Consider the following 12117-nt stretch of genomic DNA (forward strand, 5'->3'; position numbering starts at 1 on the left):
TGCTGGAGGGGTCCACGAGATAGGGGGTCGCGCCCTGTAGGGGAAGGGGGCGCCCTCCTATCTCCTGGGCTCCTCGAGTATCTTCTGACTTGATCTCCAAGCCTCCAGGATGATATTCTTCCAAAAAATCACGATGCCGAAGGTTTCATTCCGTTTGGACTCCGTTTGATATTCCTTTTCTTTGAAATACTGAAACAAGCAATAAAACAACAATATGGGCTGGGCCTCCGGTTAGTAGGTTAGTCCCGAAAGTAATATAAAAGTGTATAATAAAGCCCATAATCATTCAAAACAGATAATAAAATAGCATGAATGCTTCATAAATTATAGGTACGTTGGAGACGTAGCAAGCATCCCCAAGCTTAATTCCTACTCGTCCTCGAGTAGGTAAATGATAAAGAAAGAATTTATGAAGTGTGAATGCTAGAAGGTGCACAAGTTTGATCAATGATAATTTCAATCACCTTTTCTAGCATGATAATATGTCATAACAGTAGGTCATCTCATAAAACTTTTCATAATCAAGTAACAAGCAATTCACATGTTAAAGCATAGACCATAAACTTTCTTGAAAACTAGCAAACTTCATTCTTAGTCATCAAAACAATTGCAATTCATCCTATTTTCAGGAAGAGTCTATGTCAGAGCTTTGATTTAGCAAACTTCACATACTCAACTATCATATAGTCTTCTACAATTGCTAACACTCATGCAATACTTGTGGTTATGAAGTTTTAATCAGACACAGAGAAAGGTTGGGGCTTATAATGTTGCCTCCAAACGTATTCACCTTTGGGTGATGTCAACAATAATAGTTCATGCTAACGTACATCCAATTGGATATATATATATATATATATATATATATATATATATATATATATATATATATATCAGGATCATCCTAACACAAAGTGCTTGCCAAAGGATAAAATGAAAAAGGGAAAGGTGAAGATCACCTTGACTCAAGCATAAAGTAAAAGACATAAAGTAAAAGATAGGCCCTTCGCATAGGGAAGCAGAGGTTGTCATGCGCTTTTAGGGTTGGATACACAAAATCTTAATGCGAAAGAACATCACTTTATATTGTCCCTTGTATATGGACCTTTATTATGCAGTCCGTCGCTTTTATTGCTTCCATAACAACTTCGTACAAAGCTTATTTTCTCCACACTAATAAGTCATGCATATTTAGAGAGCAATTTTTATTGCTTGCACCGATGACAACTTACTTGAAGGATCTTACTCAATCCATAGGTAGATATGGTGGACTCTTATGGCAAAATTGGGTTTAAGGATATTTGGAAGCACAAGTAGTATATCTACTTGGTGCTAGGAATTTTTGGCTAGCATGAGGGGGAAAGGCAAGCTCAACGTGTTTGAGTGATCCATGACAATATACTTTAACTGAGATGTGAGAAAACATAACCCATTATGTTGTCTTCCTTGTCCAACATCAACTCTTTAGCATGTCATACTTAATGAGTGCTCACAATTATAAAAGATGTCTATGATAATATATTTATATGTGAAATCTCTCTTCCTTCAATATTATTTCATGAATTGTTCAAATGACTAAAACAATGCTTGCTAACCGTCAATAAATTTACAACCTCTACTTCTTAGATGTGAAGTCATTACTCCCCATGGGATAAGCAAATGAAACATATAAAATTTCAGATTTATGACAATCAACTCATTCAACCATTTACTCATAGGATATAAGTGAAGCACACGAGTAAATGAAAAGCTACTCCAAAAAAAGATATAAGTGAAGATCAATGAGTAGCTAAATAATTATGCAACTATGTGAAGACTCTCTCTCATTAAAGAATTTCAGATCTTGGTATCTTATTCAAACAGCAAGCAAAGCAAAATGACATTGCAAGGATAGCACAACTCATGTGAAGAAGCAAAAACTTAGGCTCAACCGATACTAACCGGTAGTTGTTGAAGAAGAAAGGTGGGATGCCTACCGGGGCATCCCCAAGCTTAGATGCTTGAGACTTCTTGAAATATTATCTTGGGGTGCCTTGGGCATCCCCAAGCTTGAGCTTTTATGTCTCCTTAATTCCTCTCATATCATGGTTTCTCTTTTTATCAAAAGCTTCATTCACAACAAACTCAACAAGAACTTGTGAGATAGGTTAGTATAAACCAATGCAAAACCTTATCATTTTCTACTGTAACAAATCACTAAAATTATTATTCAACATTGCATACTAAATGCCTCTGCATATTTAATACTCCTATCCTCAAATAGAATCATTAAACAAGCAAAGATATGCAAACAATGCAACCATAACAGCAATCTGCCAAAGCAGTACAGTCTGTAAAAAATGCAGGAGTATCAATACTTCCCTGACTCCAAAAATTATGAACTAAAATTCCCACTGTAACAAATTTATCAGAGCTTAATATGCAAAAAGATTCAACGTTATACCATTCTCTGACTTTTCTAGGGAATTTTTGCAACAGCGGTAAACTTTCTGTTTTCAAACAGCAACATGTATACAAGCAAAATAAGCATGGCAAAGGCTATCCTTGACATTTTTATTGAAACTAAAGATGCAAAACACTATTCTAACTAACATAAAGCAAAAACTAACAAAAGAAAATGACGCTCCAAGCAAAACACATATCATGTGGTGAATAAAAATATAGCTCCAAGTAAAGTTACCGATGAACGAAGACGAAAGAGGGGATGCCTTCCGGGGCATCCCCAAGCTTAGGCTCTTGGTTGTCCTTGAATATTACCTTGGGGTGATTTGGTCATCCCCAAGCTTAGGCTCTTGCCACTCCTTATTCCATAGTCCATCAAATCTTTACCCAAAACTTGAAAACTTCAACCACACAAAACTCGTAAGCTCCGTTAGTATAAGAAAATAAAACCACCATATAATATACAGTAATGAACTCATTATTTATTCATATTGGTGTAATATCTACTGTATTATAACTTCTCTATAGTTCATACCCTCCGATACTACTCATAGATTCATCAAAATAAGCAAACAACACATACAAAACAGAATCTGTCAAAAACAGAACAGTCTGTAGTAATCTGTATCAAACGTATACTTCTGGAACCCCAACAATTATGAACTAAATTTCTGTACCTGAGAAATTTGTCTATTAATCATTTTAAAAAAGAATCAACCTAAAAACACTCTCCAGTAAAAAATGGCAGCTAATCTCGTGATCGCTAAAGTTTCTGTTTTTTACAGCAAGATCACATAAACTTCACTCAAGTCTTCCCAAAGGTTCTACTTGGCACTTTATTGAAACAAAAGATATAAAACATGATTACTAAAGTAGAATAATCATGTGGACACACAAAAACATTAAGGTTAAATATTGGGTTGTCCCCCAACAAGTGCTTTTCTTTAATGCCTTTTTAGCTAGGCATGATGATGGCAATGATGCTCACATAGAAGATAAGAATTGAAACATAAAGGGAGCATCATGAAGCATATGACTAGCACATTTAAGTCTAACCCACTTCCTATGCATAGGGATTTTGTGAGCAAACAACTTCTGGGAACAATAATCAACTAGCATAGGAAGGTAAAACAAGCATAGCTTCAAGATTTTCAACACATAGAGAGGAAACTTGATATTATTGCAACTCCTACAAGCATATGTTCCTCCCTCATAATAATTTTCAGTAGCATCATGAATGAATTCAACAATATAACCAGCACCTAAAGCATTTTTTTCATGATCTACAAGCATAGAAAATTTACTACTCTCCACATAAGCAAAATTCTTCTCATGAATAGTAGTGGGAGCAAACTCAACAAAATGATTATCATGTGAGGCATAATCCAATTGAAAACTAAAATCATGATGAAAAGTTTCATGGTTATAATTACTCATAATAGCATACAAGTCATCACAATAATCATCATATATAGCAACTTTGTTCTCATAATCAATTGGAACCTCTTCCGAAATAGTGGAATCATCACTAAATAAAGTTCACACTCTTCCAAATCCACTTTCATATTCATCACAATAAGATTCAACATCCTCCAAAATAGTGGGATCACTACTTCATAAAGTTGACACTCTTCCAAACCCACTTTCATCAATATAATCATCATAAATAGGAGGCATGATTTCATCATAATAAATATTCTCATCAAAACTTGGGGGACTAAAAATATCATATTCATCAAACATAGCTTCCCCAAGCTTGTGGCTTTGCATATCATTAGCATCATGGATGTTCAAGGAATTCATACTAACAACATTACAATCATGCTCATCATACAAGGATCTAGTACCAAACATTCTATAGATTTCTTCTTCTAGCACTTGAGCACAATTTTCCCTTCCATCATTCCCACAAAAGATATTAAAAAGACGAAGCGTATGAGTTTTCTTTTATAAACTAAACTATTGATAAAACAAGAAACAAAAAGATTTGATTGCAAGATCTAAAGATATACCTTCAAGCACTAACCACCCCGGCAACGGCGCCGGAAAAGAGCTTGATGTCTACTACACAACCTTCTTCTTGTAGACGTTGTTGGGCCTGCAAGTGCACAGGTTTGTAGGACAGTAGCAAATTTCCCTCAAGTGGATGACCTAAGGTTTATCAACCCGTAGGAGGCGTAGGATGAAGATGGTCTCTCTCAAACAACCCTGCAACCAAATAATAAAGAGTCTCTTGTGTCCCCAACACACCCAATACAATGGTAAATTGTATAGGTGCACTAGTTCGGCGAAGAGATGAAGATACAAGTGCAAAATAGATAGTAGATATAGGTTTTTGTAATATGAAATAATAAAAACAGCAAGGTACCGAGCGATAAAAGTGAGCATAAACGGTATTGCAATTATAGGAAACAAGGCCTAGGGTTCATACTTTTGCTAGTGCAAGTTCTCTCAACAATAATAACATAGATAGATCATATAACAAGCCCTCAACATGCAACAAAGAGTCACTCCAAAGCCACTAATAGCGGAGAACAAATGTAGAGATTATGGTAGGGTACAAAACCACCTCAAAGTTATTCTTTCGGATTGATCTATAAAAGAGTTCGTACTAGAATAACACCTTAAGACACAAATCAACCAAAACCATAATGTCACCTAGATACTCCATTGTCACCTCAAGTATCCGTGGGCATCATTATACAATATGCATCACACAATCTCAGATTCATCCAACCAACACAAAGTACTTCAAAGAGTGCCCCAAAGTTTCTACCGGAGAGTCAAGAACATGTGCCAACCCCTATGCATAGGTTCATGGGCGGAACCCACAAGTTGGTCACCAAAACATACATCAAGAGGCACATGATATCCCATTGTCACCATAGATAAACATGGCAAGACATACATAAAGTGTTCTCATAGAAGACTCAATCCGATAAGATAAATTCAAAGGGAAAACTCAATTCATCACAAGAGAGTAGAGGGGGAGAAGCATCATAAGATCCAACTACAATAGCAAATCTCGGGATACATCAAGATCGTGCCATAGAGGGAACACGAGAGAAAACACGAGAGAGAGAGATCAAACACATAGCCACTGGTACATACCCTCAGCCCCGAGGGTGAACTACTCCCTCCTAGTCATGGAGAGCGTCGGGATGATGAAGATGGCCATCGGTGATGGGATCCTCCTCCGGCAGGGTGCCAGAACGGGCTCCCGAGAGGTTTTTGGTGGCTACAGAGGGTTGCAGCGGCGGAACTCCCGATCTATCTTGATATTTGATGGTTTTAGGGTACGTAGGGTTATATAGGCGAAAGAAGTCGGTCGGCGGGTGCTCGAGGGGTCCACGAGACAGGGGGCCGCACCCTGTAGGGGGGGCTATCTCCTGGGCTCCTCGAGTATCTTCTGACTTGATGTCCAAGCCTCCAGGATGATATTCTTCCAAAAAATCACGATGCCGAAGGTTTCATTCCATTTAGACTCCATTTGATATTCCTTTTCTTCGAAATACTGAAACAGGCAATAAAACAGCAATATGGGTTGGGCCTCCAGTTAGTAGGTTAGTCCCAAAAGTAATATAAAAGTGTATAATAAAGCCCATAATCATTCAAAACAGATAATAAAATAGCATGAATGCTTCATAAATTATAGATACGTTGGAGACGTATCACGCCCCGTCCACGGCCGTAGATCCGCGTTGTCGACACCATCCTTAACCCAACCACCGGAGTAGCTTCACCTACGCCCTCGTCCACGGCCACAGATCCGCTTCGCCCACACCGTAGTCCACCCTACCGGAGCCGCTCCACAAACACCCTACTCGACGGTTCTGGATCTCCTTACCGGACCCCGACAGCCAGCACAGCGTCATCACCCTTGACGTTTCTAACCTGATTCCCACCGTCTGGAGAGATGCCAAGCACCCGCCACGGCCTAGGTACTTGTCACCTTTAAACCCGTCCAGCATCACCTGCCCGGTGTACTTCAAATATACTAACCGGTCTCTCTTACCTGTTATGCAGCTCGCAAAAACTACAAGGACGATGTTTCTTATGGATCTAACAGCCTGGCCAACCAAGATCCTGGACTGAGGCATTGCTATGATCTTGTAAGTGCGTCTCTCTCTCTCTCTCTCTTGTATTGTTCTGTGCCTGCCAGCGTGCTTTGCTAGGATTTTCCACCAGTAATCCCTTTGTGCAGACAAGATTTCTACTACTGGTTGCTAAATTAGATATGTAGATGTCATACATGATACTACCTCGTACCTCCGTTCCTAAATATAAGTCTTTCTAGAGATTCCACTATAGGCTACATACGGAGCAAAATGAGTGAATCTACACTCGAAAATGCATCTATATACATCTGTATGTGGTCCATACTGGAATCTCTACAAAGACATATATTTAGGAACAAGGGTAGTACATTACACAAAATCGTAGGTGGCATGTAGGAATTCTAGTGCACTACATTAGGCTCCCTTAGAGTGCCTGCTAGTCCAGCATACAGAGTCATGGCTAGTTTATGGTACGCACACAATCGTTAATTGGTGGTTTAAAATATGCGCAAGGGATATGCAATGTAGTATCATGTAGAGATGTCTGAAATTAGCCGTGTCAACTTGCAGATAGGGTTACACAATGAAAAAGTACAACATGTATGTGGCAATTTCATGGAACATCGCAAAAAAGGAGAGGCAACGGTGAGCCTATACAGTGTGCTATGGTACGTCACTCCTCCATTGCAGTTATTTGTATGCCAGTTCTATTAGCCAAGTTTCTTAGGGACAGTTATTACGAATTATCCTAAGAAAATAAGCACCTGTGAATATAAGCTCCATGTAATAAGCCAACCAGTTCTTTTCATTGCGTTTTCAGCTTATCTTTGGTATGATCAGTGGAAAGTCTAGATTGCATTATATTTTTTCATTTTGCTGCCCATATGGAAATTAATTTGACTTGCAAACATTACAAATTGAACCCAGTGCAGTAATTAATATGATGGGAAAATAGACCATCACTATTTGCTCAAAATGCAAATACAAAGATACCATCTACTTGGCACAATCTACTTTGGTCAATGTTTTCCATAGAGATCCCATTGCCTAATTTAATCAAAGAACGCATGACCCACATTTAAATGAAGAACAATTATTTATTAAAATTTGATGGTCCAAGTGGTTGGTTATTAGCATATAGCAGCACCACCTGAAAGCATCATATAGCAGCAGCAGCAGCTCATAGCAACTCATCATACAGCAGCAGCAGTCTGCAATTCATCATATACCAGCAGCAGCTCATAGCAATTCATCATATAATAGCAGCAGGAGCAGCTCATAGCAATTCATCATATAGCAGCAGCAGGAGCAGCTCATAGCAATTCATCATATAGCAGCAGCAGGAGCAGCTTATAGCAACTCATCATATAGCAGCAGCAGGAGCTCATAGCAAATCATCATATAGCAGGAGCAGCAGCTCATAACAACTCATCATACAGCAGCAGGAGCTCATAGCAATTCATCATATAGCAGCAACAACAGCAGCTCATAGCAATGCATCATATAGCAGCAGCAGAAGCAGCTCATAGCAATTCATCGTATAGTGGATCAGAATGAAAATTTGGCAAAAAATCAGAGGAGATCCTCACCTTGTTGGATGAGCTCATCCTTCAACAACACCTCAAGGCCATGGCCTGGGAGGAGGGGAGGGGGAATAAGGTGCCTTCTGTTGCAGTGTGGCATCAGCCGTAGTTGTGCAGCGCCCGCCGGAGTAGTGCGGTGGACGAACCACAGTGGAGCAGCTGCTGGAGACCATGAGAATGAGGGGCGACACCAGAGGGAGGAGCAGCCAGGGAGATTTGCCCCTACCCGCCGACCATGTAGCCTAGCTGGACATAGCATCGTCGAGGACCAGGCCAGATGGGACCAGTGGTGACGGCTCGCTGGAGGAACCCTAGTGCTGCAGGCAGGGGATCGAGGTAGAGGGAAAGGGGAGAGGAGATGCAAGCAGGCAGGAAATGAATGCTTGTGTGTTTGTTTTTACTTGAGGGTCAGGTGTGACACGGGCGTTAGCAGTTGCATTTTGAGTGTAATATAGGTAGACAACAGAGTCATTTCACTATTCCCCTTCCCTTCAATTTTTAGTGACGTTCTACCCGAAACACCCCCCTCCAAAGCGAAATTAGTTAAGCCCAAGCCCATAACTCAAAAATGACTTCTTTACATCTTTTATGGCTTATTTTGACAATATGACCTGAAAAGGCGGAATCGAACTGGCCCTTAACCTGCAATTCAATTGTGCGTGCAATGATGAATCACTTCTGCCTGCTATCTATACATTTAGGCATCATCATACATGGCATAACCTAATACATGTGCATTCCATTGTAGAATCTGGAATATGCAATGTTTATGTTAGTTCATATGTTGCACATGATGTTTAAATGCCCCTTAAATCTGGTTAGTCAAGTGATGGTCTTTAAGCCTCCTTCTTTGCTTCTTTTCTTGATATGTAAGATTTGCTCACACATCTATTCAATTGCTTGTTTGCATCAGCCAGCCATACTAGGATGGTTTGCTTTGATTACTTGTTGTTCTTGACCTAACACTCTAACAGAGCTTGTCAATGATTTAAACACCAAGGGCTGCTGTAATGGGGCCTTGTCTAACTCATAGGTGACATAAAGGTTTGGATGTACACTACAGTAGGCTCTCCAAGAGTACCTGGAGATCCAGTTCGAAGGTATGCCTAGTTTTTACGTAGTGCAGACATAGTAAATGCTCATTTCATTGTGTGCAAGTGCAAGAGATGCAGCATGTTTCATTATGCGGTGTTGTTTTGTAATAATCTCATCCTTTTGTGTTCACAGACTGGAAAGTATGCATATTTATCTTCCAAGGAGATGAGTAACTAGTTTGTGTCACCTTGCAGAGGGGGTGCAATGAAGATAAGATTGAGGATTTCCAAGTACAAGATGTTAGGAAGGAGCCTTGCAAGAGAAGTAGGAGTTGCGCTGAGCCTCTTCAACCTGCTAAGGTAAGTCACTATATGCAACTCAACAGTTCAACTCCTTGTTTGTTTCAGGCATAGTTAATTTGCTCTTTTCAATTGCTTTATTTGTCCTCAGTTAATGAGATGCCCAAATAATCATGCCTAATGTTTGGTCCTTGTATAACTATTAGTTGACATAATTAAAGGCCTTACCATTTAATTACTCTGCCGAAGTGTGCCTGAATCTTTGAAGTCTATTAACCAACTATTATTGCATGAGGCTCACAATCTAGTTTATACTACGCTAATGATTGCATAGTTTTGCCTGCTGTAGTATGTTTGTATGAAACCCTCTGCTCTTCATTATGCTCCCTAAGACTTTAATTGAGATACAGAATGGCCAACTGCTTGCTTATACGCAACGTGTTGTCTAAATTTGTAACTTGTTTGTGTTTTCGATTGGGCCCCAACATCATGCTCCTCTGGTGAACTAAGAGGGATTTTTGTATGCAGGCTGCACAGACTATCTTTCTTATAATTTTTATAATATCACCTGCTTATGCTTCATGACGTGTAACATTATTGTTAGTCCTGTTTTGCCATGTAGTACAAAATAGTGTCTTGCTCGCTTCACTGTTGTAACTATATTTTTGCCCTAGTCATGTGTACTTACAAAAATATTTCAGGATGAAGTGACATCAACACAAAGATCTGCGAGCAGTGCGGCATGGCCGTTACCGAATGACTATGGATTGGAATTGGAATGTGCTGATGTTCTCGAGCATCAACTAGAGGTGGCAAGACAACGTGTACATGATTGTCAACATTTAATCAACAATTTGAGAGTGGACATGCAGGTATTAGATGCAGGAGTCAAAAAAATGAAACAAGACACTAAGGTAACCATGAAGGAATTGGAGATTTTGCAGACTGGAATTTTTGCTACCTGAATCCGACCAATCGATTATAGTTCAAATGGAGTTAAGTTGATGCGCGTCCATGATGTATGAGCTGTATTTGCCCAGTGTATGTAATTTGCTGTTTGTGTGTGCTTTATTAACACCTGTTCCGAACTATAATGCCCAGTGGGTATAATCGGCTGCAATTTCTTTATTGTATAGTGTAGGATTATTCTACCTTTCTATGCCTTGATCTCTTTGTTGTATAGTGTATGCTTTTTAGAGGTGATAGTATTGAGTAGGATAATTCTTTGAATATGCTATATCGTTCAAACGGGGGCCAACTCGCCCGATCATGGCCCTTCACGGGCCGTACGATCCATGGGTCATGTAAGGGCCGACTCATGGGTCGTCGGACCCATGGGCCTTCTACGTCTCGTAGGATCCATGGGCCTTGTAAGGGCCGACTCATTTATGGGTATTGTACGGGCCTTTAATGGGCCATACACGGGCCTTTAATGGAAATCGTATGTTTTATGGGCTGACCATAGTGAGCCGTTAATAGGCCATATTTGGTGATGCTATGAAAATGGCCCAACAGATTAATGGTCCACAAACGGGCAAACTGTAACGACGGGCTGAATTTGGCCCACAAGCACAAAATGATAGTAACGGGCCATAAGTAACCGAATGCTGCAAATGAGCCCAAGAATAAATGGGCCCTCAGAAGGCCGAAAGATAACTTGGGCTGGAAACGTCCCAATGGAATAATGGGCCGTTAATGGTATAAAGTGATACACTTTTCATTACGGGCCAGTTTCACCACGGGCCGTTTATGGGTGTAAAGTGATACACTGTTCATTACAGGCCAGTTTCAACACGGGCAGTTAATGGGCCAATAGTTACAAAGGGCCTCATATGGGCCGAAAGACGTCATGGGCCATACATGGGCCAGAAGTGAAAATGGGCTGGAATCATATTTGATGGCCCAGATGACGCTACTGGGCCTAATTCGTATAGGGCGTAACGGGCCTTGGGTTAGTGGGCTGTAAATGGGCTATACGCGAACATGACGTTAACAGGCTTCCCATGGGCCGGCCCGCCACCTTTTGACCAAGTCAAATGGGCCGGGCTTTTCACAGGAATGGGCCACTGTTGGGCCGTGCCACGTGTCCACGTATCATAGGCGCCTTCTGTCCAATGAGTGGATGACATCTGTCCCAGCGATGCGCCAACACATGTTTCCTCCAGCCAATGATGATTTTACATGTGGAAAATCCCCATTGGTCGGGGTTGTTAACGGGTTATCAGATCCAAAACCCGACCGGATAGCTTAACGGCGTTCCGTTATGGTGGATGCCACGTGTCGGTCACCCTTGATGAAAGCACTTCTGTGACACGCGATTTATCGTCATGGAAGTGGACACTTTCATGATGATAATTTTGGTAATGTCATGGAACACTTCTACGACAGCACAGGTATGACTATCTTTATTCTGTCATAAATTTGTCATGGATGTACATGCATGATAAAAAACGCGACCTACTGTGACAAACATGTATCATCACAGAAGTGTATTTTTTTGTAGTGAAAGCCTCCGAACACCGTCAAGCGAGTCCGGAGTTCCCTGCAATAGGATCGTCTAGCACGTCCAGAGCTCGCCTAGCAATTTGGCCTCCGTCCTGGTCCCAGTCAAGCGGTGAAATTTGCGCTGCGCGTACATAATTACGCACTTAAAATACCATGGGCATAGGCAGAGGCACAAACATACTGCGGTCCACAATG

Source organism: Triticum aestivum, chromosome 1B (assembly GCF_018294505.1).
Source record: "Triticum aestivum cultivar Chinese Spring chromosome 1B, IWGSC CS RefSeq v2.1, whole genome shotgun sequence".
Lineage (NCBI taxonomy): Eukaryota > Viridiplantae > Streptophyta > Magnoliopsida > Poales > Poaceae > Triticum > Triticum aestivum.